The sequence below is a fragment of the Neofelis nebulosa genome, chromosome 10, assembly GCF_028018385.1.
Source record: "Neofelis nebulosa isolate mNeoNeb1 chromosome 10, mNeoNeb1.pri, whole genome shotgun sequence".
Classification (NCBI taxonomy): domain Eukaryota; kingdom Metazoa; phylum Chordata; class Mammalia; order Carnivora; family Felidae; genus Neofelis; species Neofelis nebulosa.
In genome coordinates, this window is record NC_080791.1 from 113012920 (window position 1) to 113024771 (window position 11852).

Sequence of the window (11852 nt, forward strand, 5' to 3'; positions counted from 1 at the left end):
TGCGGTCACGAATAGAGATGGCCCGGGTCCACGCTTCCTCCTTACGTAACGTTCGTTCGCGGACGTTTTGGAGACAGCTACCTGTTTTAGTGAGTGACTAATAACCCGCCGCCCAGTGTGAGGCAGCAGGCCCCGCCCAAACCCCGAGCCCCTGTCCCCACCGAGCCTGCTCCCAGGGGCGCCCATCGCCCTGAAGTGTGTTGACAATTCTCCTACTTCCCTCTACTGGTCACCACACCTGGATCAGTCCCGAAAGACGACACTGTGCTTCCCTGCTTTTGGCTTTTACATGGGTGGAATAGTCACCCTGGACGTTTCTTCTGTGGCTCCGTCTTTGGTCATTCCTGCATGGATGCACATGGCCGTGGTTCGCGTTCCGCACTGCATACTATTCCCTATTCCTCTGTACGTGCATTTGAGCCAGGGGGTGTGTTCAAACAGCAACAGTCCCTTCATCTGGAGGAGTCATGAGGCGTGCAGGCTGGGGCCGGAGCTGAATTCAGGGGAGACCCAGGCGAGGCTCAGCCCCGCGTGTGCCCTCTCCCAGGATGCACCTTCTCCCCCAGACAGAAGCTGGTCAGTTATTTCAATAATGTGGCCCCAAGAGTCATCACCTTGCTCCCCTACGATGTCATGCTTCTTGGTCTAGAAATGAGGGCATCCCACTGCCATTTAAAATGAAGCAGTTAGGGGCACCCGGGGGGCTCAGTCGGTTGAGCGTCCGACTTCGGCTCAGGTCATGATCTCACGGTTCGTGGGTTCGAGCCCCGCCTCGGGTTCTGCGCTGACAGCTCGGAGCCTGGAGCCCGCTTCAGATTCTGTGTCTCCCTCTCTCGCTGCTCCTCCCCCCCCAAATAAATAAACCTTAAAAAATTATTAATAGAATAAAACGAAGCGTTTATTTGGTGAATGCTGCACGTCAGCACCGCAAGCCTCCAAGGACCACGGTGTCAGCAGAAGGCTTCTGGCTCAGTCTCTCCCGCCCAGGATCTCAGGTCCTGCACCCCGGTGTGTGCACAGCACAACCTGGGACGGGGCCCACCCTTGAGACTCTAGAATTTACTCCGCGGCTCCTTGGGGCGCCTGGGTGGCTCAGTCGGTTAAGCGTCCGACTTCGGCTCAGGTCACGATCTCGCGGTCCGTGAGTTCGAGCCCCACGTCGGGCTCTGGGCTGACGGCTCGGAGCCTGGAGCCTGCTTCCGATTCTGTGTCTCCCTCTCTCTCTGCCCCTCCCCCATTCATGCTCTGTCTCTCTCTGTCTCAAAAATAAATAAAAAACGTTAAAAAAAATTTAAAAAAAAATTTTAAAAAGAATTTACTCTGCGGCTCCTCATGCCAAGCTGCTTCCTTTCCCGGGTGCCCGGGGAGTCCCCTGCTGGCCGTTCCCCAGACCACAATTCTCACGGAGCTGGTTCCCAAATCCGAGAGCCAGAAAGGTAACGGTGTCACGTGCTTTTCCTTCTGAAGCAAAGTCGGTATTTTCAAGCCTTTCAATTTAGCCCCTAATACAATACATAGTAACTTGACCGCATTTCTTAAAATAGGTTTTAAGCACCGTGGTAAAATACATTTGGACTAAACTAAACTATCCGGTTCTGGGTCCCGCGGGAACACAGATGTGGTCTCTGTCCTGTTGAAGTGATGAGTCCGTGGAGTGCAGGGCTCCGCACGCTATGGCCCACGGGCCAAATCTGGCCCGCTCTCTGTTTGAGTAAATAAAGTTTTGTTAGGACACAGCCATGCCCGGTGGTTTACATACGTCTGTGGCTGCTTTCTCACTGCCACGGCAGAGTCGAGTAGTTGACAGGGACCCCATGACCCACGAAGCGCAGAGTATTTCCCACTGGCATTTATTGAAAAAGTTTGCCTGTCCCTGTTTGGACAGAGAAGCCTCTGCCAACAGGCCGTCCTTGGTCACCTGGGTGGCACGGTTGGCTGAGCGTCCACCTCCTGATTCTGGCTCCGGTCACGATCCCAGGGTCATGGAGTTGAGCCCCGCATCAGGCACCGCACTGAGTGAAGCCTGCTTAGGAGTCTCTCCCTCTCTCCCTCTGCACCCCTCCTCTGCTCGCTCTCTGTCTCAAATGAAAAAATTTTTTTTAAAAAAGCTTCCTGTGTGGATTTCACTGCCCATTGATCCACGCGCTCAAAAAATTGTTGCAGACCTACTATGTGCAGGCCGTTATTTCCAGCCCAAAAAGACTCCCGGTATTTTCAAGTTCAGAAAAAGACCCACAGAGATTTCCGGTCCCAGATGATTTTAGAATTGCACGCGGCCACAGCAGTGATTCGGTTCCATCCCACCTGGAAAGAAGTCTTTTTTAAAAGCTGGAGGAAGAAGGCAAAAGGAAGCATCCAGAGAAAACACAAAACTGCTAATTGGTAAATGGGAGAAACAAACCCCCAAAGTTCACGCAGCCGAGGATTCTTCAGAGCCCTGGGGCTTTGGAGAAGCTTCCTCCTTCTCACTTTCGTGTTCCCTGGGAAGAGACGAGGTATCTGCGGGGCCTGGTGCCTACTCAGCAGTTTCTGGTGGTGCCCAGTGACATTTTCTCTGTTCAAAAACGAGGAAGAGTCTGGGGAGTCTGGGTGGCTCAGCACGTCAGCGGTGGAGCATCCGACTTCGGCTCAGGTCACGATCTCTCCATTCCGTAGTTCGAGCCCCACATCAGGCTCTGTGCTGACGGCTCGGAGCCTGGAGCCTGCTTCGGATTCTGTGTCTCCCGCTGTCTCTGCCCCTCCCCTGCTCATGCTCTGTCTCTCTCTCAAAAATAAATAAATGTTAGGGGTGCCTGGGTGGCTCAGTCGGTTAAGCGTCCGACTTCGGCTCAGGTCACGATCTCACACTCCGTGAGTTCGAGCCCCGTGTCAGGCTCTGTGCTGACAGCTCAGAGCCTGGAGCCTGTTTCAGATTCTGAGTCTCCCTCTCTCTCTGCCCCTCCCCTATTCATTCTCTGTTTCTCTCTCTCTCTTAAAAATAAAAATTAAAAAAAAATTTTTTTTTTTTAAAAGAAGAGTCCCACAGACCTTAACTGAGCAGTGAAAGCATCTCGGTGAACGCAGAGCTGCTGGAACAAAACGCGGTGAGAAGCCACCTGCCACGCCGGCACCCACCAGCCTCCCTGGCCCTGTTCACCCGGGAAGGGGCGTTCCGTCGACGGCAACCCTCCTACAACACGCCCGTTTTCCAGACGCGCAAGCAGCCCTCGGGGAAGCTACCAACCTGCCTGCCTCCTTAGCCAGGGACGCTGGTGTGAGGGGTCTTCTCCTGGCAGCCTGGGCCATCACGACGCAGCACAATGGCACTGTGCTGTGATGCAGGGGTGGCCTTGGGGCCCCGCACCGACCCGGACAGCAGTCCCTGCCGGAGATGGCCCCGCACGCTGTCTTTAGCTGTTACGTTCGCCGTCGAGCTTTTCCTGGGCCCTGTCCTGGTTCAGTTGCTCTGGAGCCTGGGGCCTCCACGGAGCTGTCCTGCGGCAGGGACCCCAGCCCCCAGCCTGACCTGCTGAGGCCGCCGTCTAGGATGGAGAACGGTGGGAGCTGGTCGGAGGGCACGACTGCCGGACAGAGCTGCGCTCGGCCCCCGGCAGGGAAAGGTGTCGCTCTGGAGGAGGGCCCGGCGTCCTGGCCCGGACGAGGCAAGGTGGAAAGAGGCTGCGGGCCCCCTCTGTGGGCACCTTGCTGGAAAGGACGGTGCGCGCCCGGAGCGGAGGGGAGCGGGCGTGGCCCAGCGTGGGGCTGGCACACACATCCCGTCGTGGCGGGTAGGACTGAACAAACAGGCGGTTGGCTTTCTGGAACCCGTGCTGACTCAGGGGCACGGTGACGCAGCTTCTGCCGGTCGGCAGGCGGCCGTAGGCGCCACGGGGGGCGGTCAGCTTAACAGCCTTGCTTCTGTGTGTCGAGGGTCCCGCTGCATGTCTGCAAACGCCCCGGATCGGCCACCCGGATGCCAGCCCCCATCACCGGCGCCCAGAACCCGACTGGAGGAGTCCCCTTTCCCTCCAGGTCGCCGCTCTGAGCGCTGCGGGCTTGGAAACAGAATTCCACGTACAGGAAGAGATAAAAGGTTACGAACAAGCACCTGAGAGCAGAGAGGACTCACAGCTCGGCGGTTAAGCTCAAGGGTCCTGACGCGGGAGGCACGCTCTCAGCTCTCGAGGGGCCTGGAGAAAACGACGCAGACTTTGGAGCTGGGTTTCCTCCCACAGGAGAGGCAGGAACGGCGAACCCCTGGGGTCCGGGTGAGGACTGCGTGAGTCACCGCGTGGAAAGGACTTGGAGGGCGTGTGCCCCGCGGCTAGGGGCGGTAAGGGTGCGCCGGCTCTGGGCCGCCCTTCTGTCCGTCTGCACAGGGGCACTCTGTCCCTGCTGCCAGCTCCCTGTGCCCCCAGGGGGTCTCCACAGAAAGCAGCTGTCGGCCCCCTGCCCGGCTTTTCTCCAGGGGCTCTTCCCCCGATGGTAAGACATGCAAAGTGCCAGGATGGTGACATTAACACAGCCCACACGTCTCGCCCAGATTCCTCGTGTGTGTGTGTGTGTGTGTGTGTGTGTGCGTGTGATTCCACGTGACTGTGTTGTAGCAAGACCTCATGTGTCCACCCCCGCGGTGCAGTTCCAGAACATTCCGTCACAAGCGTCCCTCCTGCTGCCCTTCAGAGCCACCCCACCCCACCCCTGACTCCTGGTCACCACGACCTGGTGCTACGGTTCCATCATTTTGTGACAAGAACCGCGTAGCACGTAACTCTGGGATCTGTTTCCTCCCTCTGTGGAATTCCCTAGAGATCCCTCCAAGTTGTGTGCATCGACCGTTACTCCTTTTTATCGCTGAGCTGTATTCCGCACGGCCAAGTCGGTTCGGCCGCTATGACAAGATACCACGGGCTGAGGGCTTGAGCAACACGACTTATCCTCACCCCCTGAAGGCCGAAGTCCAAGGTGAAGGCACTGGCTGGCTCGGGGCCTGTTCCCCGGTGTGCAGAAGGGTGCCTGCTCTCTGTGTCCTCACAAAGCAAAGACAGACCTCGTGTCTCTTCCTCTTCCTATAAGGACACTAATTCCGTCACGGGGCCCTATCCCCACGACCTCATCTGTCCCAAATTACCTCCCACAGGCCCCATCTCCAAATACCAACCCATTGATGATGCGCTAGGGTTTCAACATACGGATGGGGTGGGGGGGAGGGACACAGACACTCAGGCCACAGCGCTTCAGTATGGACGCACCAGCTAGTTTGACCGTTGGCCGTGGAAAGACTTCTCAGCGATTTCTGATTTATTTCAGAGTCATTTCTCTGGGATAAATACCCAAAAGTACAATTGCTGGGCATATTGCCTATATTTAAAAATTAATAATGGAAGGAAAGTGCAATTGCAGAAAACAAACAGGGTGCCCCCACGCGTCCTGCCTTTAGGAGGGGCTGGCGGGGGCAGGGCACTGCGGCACCGACCCCCCCCCCGCCGCTCCCGTCCAGCCGACCCTCCCTCCCCAGGAGCCTCTTTCCTAAGAATTGTCATGAAGATCTTTCCCCTTGATTTATGTCTTAGGATTTGCAGTGTTTCTCCTCACTGTGCAGTCACCTCTCCGGGCCTCCGTGGTCAGATTGCGAGAGGCAGGCGGGGGGTACCTCCAAGGCTCGGCCACCTCTCACTGTGCCTCCCACACTCTTACTGCGCCGGCCACTGGCTTGTCCCTACGCCCTTTCTTTATCTCTAGCTCATCAAGCGACATGCCTTCAGGACTACCTAGCTCCTGCAGAAGCCAGGCAGGAGCTGTAAGCACCGGTGAGCCCCTGGACCCCAACACGAAGGCGCTCGGAGGGCAGGGTGACGAGGCCCATGCCTCGTCGTGGAACTCTGCCACCAGCCAGGTCCCCCACTTTGGCAGGTGTCTCCTCCCCACAGGCCCGCAAGTGTCCTGCCCCTCGCATCCTGCGTAGCCCCGCCCTCCCTCCCTGACTTTTGTGACAAGAGCAAACTAGAGGTTCACCCTCCCCAAGCTTGTTCTCCGGGCTGTGGTGGGGGAGGGGCAGGCAAGGTAAGCCGGTGATTGATATTCTGTGCCTGGAGTGCAGGTTCCGTGAAGAAAAGTAAGGCAGGGGCCCGGGGATGAGCGTGTCAGGAAGGCCTCACTGCGAAGGGGACGTTCGGGAAAGTCTCGAGGCCCTTATGGGAGCCACACGACATCTGGCGAGGGGGATCCAGGCGGAGGGAACAGCCCGTGCTCAGGTCTATAAGCTGCAGAGCACTGGGGGCCCTGGAGGACATTGCTGAGTCAATGCAGGCCCTTCAAGCGACCTTGGCTTTTATTCTGCGTGGCGGTGACGTGCTCCGAGCCGTGTTTTACAGGACCAGTCCGGCTCTGGGGCTAAGAACACACCAGGCGGCCAGGCAAGAGGCAGGCAGGCCAGCCCTGGGGTTGCCACGGCACCACTCCAGCTGAGGGCGGGCGGAGGCTGGGGCTGGGGTCCCGTGGGGTGGCCGGAGGTGGTCAGACCCTGGAGGCAGTTTGCAGGGGCCGCCTGTAGGACTGGCCTCTGACTGGATGGGGGGGAGAGAAGGGAGTCAGGGACGATTCCATGTCTGGGTCCAGGAAACTACCAGGGCAGACTTACCACCCCTGAGAGCACATTCTGGGGGAGACGTCAGGAGCTGCTCATGAGTGGAGCTTGAGACGCCTTCTAGACACCCAAGTGAGGTGTGGAGGGTGTATCTGGACATGTGTACGGGGCTCAGGCAACAGGCATCAGAGAGGGACCCTTGGAGGTCCCAGTGTTTGGGAGGTATGTAAAGTCTTGAGACAGGTGAGGTTACCTGGCTACCTGCCTGTCACCAAGAGCCCTTCTGAAGGATCCCTGTTCATCCAGGTGGCCATACTGACGACCCTCTGCAAACCCCCCACCCCACCCACATTCTGAGGTGACGGAAGCTGTCTGACGTGTGCAGGGTCCTTCCTCTCTGGTGACTCTCGAGAGGAGGGACGCCAAGTTTCTGGAAGCCACGCCCATCCACACCCATCCCACCCCTGTCCCCCAGTCACTGTGGTCTTCCCAAGCAACACCCAGGGCATGCTTTGCAAACACTCCCTCATAGATTTGAAGATCGGCGTTCGGTAAGGGGCAGGGGGGTTCTGTGCGTTAAGAGCAATCTGCCCTTCCCTAGAAAAGCAATATGCACAGCAGACTCACGCCTTAATACTGCACGGGGTATTCTACTCCACATCCAGAGACTCTGACTGCATCGTGGCCTGACCTTTTTTCTCCTCTCCTGACCTAACTGGCAAACAACACTCACTTTCAACAGAACCCCTCCTGCAGACGAGAAAGGTACGAGCCCATGCCTGGGCCCCTGTCCCTCCCGGAGTGGCTCTGTCCCGTGCACAGCAGCACGGAAACCCAGCCCCAACAGCTGCCGGAAGCACATCTCCAGGGCAGACCCCACCTCCTCCCTTGCCCGGATTCCCTCTTCTCCCTGGCCCGCTCAGGACGGAAGGTCTACAAATAGCTCAGATCTGCCCCAGTCACAGGCAGCATTCCTAATCCGTAATGCAACCCTACAGAAGAGTTACCGAAAAATAACATTTAATAAAAACACAGGAAAACAGATGATCAAATCAACCCACCACCCCACCACGCAGCTCTCAGGAGTCTTAGCATGTGGGTGCACACATGTCTTTCCTGCAAGCATCTCATGTAAACCTTGATTATAATCACGCTTGTAATTTCCAGACTGAATGGGAAGGCAGTGGACGAGGGAGACCCTTAGCTCACCTCCCCCCCCACCCCCCTGCCACCTCCACAGACACACCAAGGTTGCAGCTACCCATAGAGCAACTCTCTCCTTGCAGAACAGCTCGGCCACAGCTAAACATGTGCAGAAAAAGCCACATCAGGAAGGGTAGTGGGGCAGAGACACAGGCTGGTTGGGAACAAAACCCCCAGGGCAGGGACCCATCTGTGGGTGGGGAGGGTGGATACCTCAGCTTCCAGGTTCTTCCTGGGGAGCCAGGGGTTCAAGCCCCGCCTCCGGTACGCCTCCAGGGATCTGCACTGGAAAGATGAGCCCCCATAATGTCTGGCTTTCAAAATCAGCCGGACTTGACTCTGGGAGAGCCGGAGGGCTACAGAAATGTAAGACCCTAGCTTCACAGGGCCAGCGTGCAACGTCGCTCAGTCCAAGACCCAGCACAGAGGCAGGGGCCATTCACGAAGGACATTTATTGACCAATTTTAGGACATGTTCTGGAGGGGCGGGGATCTGCAGGAACTTTCTCCAGGAACGGAAGCTCTGGTGGGCTACCATTTTCCTTGTCCTCTTTCAGCACCACTGGCCTGACGCTGGTGGGTGCCAATTCTGACACTCTCCATCTATCTCGCTAGCGCCGCTCACCCTGCCCCTGCATCCCCTGCACACAGGTCCCTCCAACCTGCTCACCCCAGCAGGCACCCCTCCAAAGTGGCTCCCGCTCCTTCTTAACTGGTGGCCAGTTAAGACCGGTGTCCCCCCACAGCAACTGCTGCCCTGCCACTGCCTGGACCAGCGCGCCTCCAAAGCCACTCCCGCCCCGGAGGAGGGGGCAGCCCCTCCCACCAACGCAGCTGCAAAATCGCGGCCGGTCCCGCCCACCAGCTTGACCGCAAGGTCGTGACCGGCCCCGCCCACCCTCGCGGGCGCACTTGCAAAGTCGCAGCCGGCCCCGCCCACCAGCCCACCAGCAAAGACGAGGCCGGCCCCGCCCACCGGCGCACTAGCAAAGTCGAGGCCGGCCCCGCCCACCGGCGCACTAGCAAAGTCGAGGCCGGCCCCGCCCACCAGCATGCCAGCAGTCGCGGCCGGCCCCGCCCACCAGCCCACCAGCCCACCAGCAAAGTCGAGGCCGGCGCCGCCCACCGGCGCACTAGTAAAGTCGAGGCCGGCCCCGCCCACCAGCATGCCTGCAGTCGCGGCCGGCCCCGCCCACCAGCCCACCAGCAAAGTCGAGGCCGGCCCCGCCCACCGGAGCGCCTGCAGCAAATGGAGCCCAGTCACCACTCAAGGATACCCCTGGAACACCTGCTTCTGGTGACCAGGGGGGACTGCGCTTCTGAGACCCACAGGACGCCCTCCGCAGCAGGCCACCACCTTCCAGCCCAGGAGATGTGGCTGAACTACAGAGACACGCACAGCGAGGCAGACACAACGAGGCGACGTGGGGATTACATTCCACACTGAAAGACAACTCACTCAATTAACCTCTCGAGCTGACTTAAAGGGGCAAGGGGCGTACGTATAAGCCTCCGTGCACGCATGCTGAAACTGCCTTCCAGAAAGGCTGCATTGTCAGTGCGCAGTGCTGGCCTCCTCCCAACCTGAGCAGAGCCGGGCTGGGGGCGGGGGGGGGGGGAGGGGGGGTTGATGAAACTTGCCAGTGGGACCAAGAAGACCAAGTGTCGCACGGTGTTAACTTTTACTCCTCGAATCACTGGAAACACCGACCGGCTTCTCTGATCTCTGTGGCTCGTTTGCAGTTTGCATTTCCTGCCACTCATGAGCTCACTTTTGTCTCGTGCCCGGCTGCAGGATGGGAGGCAGAGAGGCTGGAGGGACCGGGCCGCGGGCCTGGGGACGCTGGAAGACGCGCAGGGACCCTCCCCGAGAGACTCCGGAGGAGCGGGGCCCCGCCGGCCTATGCCTTGATTTTAGTCTTGTTAAGACTCCTTTCTGAACTCTGACCTCCAGACCCGTGAGAAAATAAATGTGTGTCGTTTTCAGCCACCAAGTTGGAGGCCACTGCAGGATTGGAAAGGTTACTGCAGGATTGGAAACAAACATGGCTGCGTTTGAGCGTGGCCTCTGCCTCTCGTTGGTTGTGTCACTGGGGATTGGCCGCTTCAAACCCTGAGCTGCTCTTAGCACCGTCAGCCCGCCAGCCCTGGGGGGCAGAGGCCCGTGCTCACAGGGACCAGAAGGCAGGCAGCTGTTAACATTTCACGGCACACCGCGGGGGCCAATACGGCGGGTTCCAGGAGAAGGGCCGCTGTCTTCCAAGGCCCAGTGGGGAGGAGGATGTGCCACGTTTAAGCTCGTGGGCAGCGGCCCCTCTGGATGTGGCCGCACAGGTTCCGGCGGCCGCCCTGTCCTGGGGGCTGCTGACGCCCGGCGAGGCCCAAGGGAGGCAGACTGACCCTTTTCCAGAACGGTGCCCCCTCCCACCTCGCCACCGGCCACGAGCCTTCACCATCCCTTCTGTGCTGGCCCCCCTGGGGCCCGGGCCAGCCCACCTGGCCGTGGGGGTCCAGCAGCCCCTCTCCCAGGGAGGAGGCAGAAGGCAGGCCGTGTTCCCAGAGGCTTCGCCCCTCTGAGAACTTCCTGTGTCTTGTAACACAGTGGCCCCCGTGGTCCAGTCTCACGGCTCACAGGGGAGGGGTTCCCAGGCTCACCCTGCCCTTGCCTGGAGAAGCAAGCTGGGCCTCTTTTGCATGACGCAGGGGCAAGAAGGGTCACGGCCCAGCCTCGCAATTGCTGAGCACACAGAACACGGATCAGCACAGCCAGCTCGGGAGAGCTACCACGAGCGAGACTGGGCTAGCGGGCAGGGGCAGATCCAAGACTTGGACCCACAACTCTTCTGCAAACAGCCTGAGAAGCCCTCTCGAAGCAAGCCATGAAAATAGTAATTGCCTACTTCTCAAATGGGAAGCCAAGGCACAGAGAGGGTAAGTCGCCTGATCTAGGTCACACAGCCGCTCCACGCCGGACCCAGGGTCAGAGCTCACAACCAGCACACTCTAGCCTCTCTGAAATGAATCCACTCCGTGTGAGAGGAAGAGGAGGGTCCACTCTACTCAGGGCCATCCAGGACACTGGTTCCCCAGGCTGGCCAGTATTCACACATGTGGGTTGTGATAAACAGGACGCCTGGGCCTCCCCGCAGCCCAGGGCTGGAATGAATAGGTGGCAGGGGTGGGGGGTGGTGAGCAGCAAGGTGGAAAACCACCCTCCAAGCTGGCCTGGGTGGGTCCCGAGCTCTCATCTCTCACCGGTTTCGGGCTGTTGGGGAACCCACCAGCCTGTTCTGCCTGTTCCTAATGGAAGCAGGGGAGGCCCCACCCGGCCCCGCCCAACGCCCTGCTCACACCTCCTTCCCGGCTGGTTTCTCCAGGCAGGAGGCAAGCCTGGTGCCTGCTTCCCGGCACCTCTGCCCACTCCACGCTGGGATTTCTTCCTTTGGCGGGCGGTGGGGGGGGAGGCTGGCGCCAGTCCCCTAAATACCCACCGTGAGTGCCCACAGCCCTGAAGCAGTGCCCCAGCAGCTCATCACCCCTCTACGTACCGGAAACAGAACCCTCACGTCCGGTCAGGCCCAACTGGGAGACAGAAACCACGCAGAAGTTTGGGCAGGGCAAGTTTAATATAAAGAATTACCAAGTCAACGAAGGCAATAATGTTTAAAGAGTTTTCAAGAAAACCCTAGGGTCCAGGGCAAGTGCCCAGGGTAAAAAAATTCACCTGGAAGACATCCCCCTCTTCAAGGCTGGGATTCAGATCTCGCTGGAGAAGGCCCCCTGGATGGTACACAGGTTCTCTGGGTCGCCTGAGCCGATGTGTGCAGTCGCCAGGCACGCAGGCAGAGCCCTTGCAGAGGGCCGGACACGGGGAGCCACGGCCGGTGCCGGGACCTCGGCATGCTCTGGACGTGCGCCTTGGCTGTCCCCCCACTGCACCCCCGCACGCCGTGAGAGACCAGGGAATGAAACGGAATCACCGAGACTAGAAACAGAAGCCCCCTTCTTGGTGCAGCGCGCCTCCAACTGATTCAGAGAGACTAAGTGGCAGGGAGCCGAAGACGTCCGGGCAGCACAGGAGCTC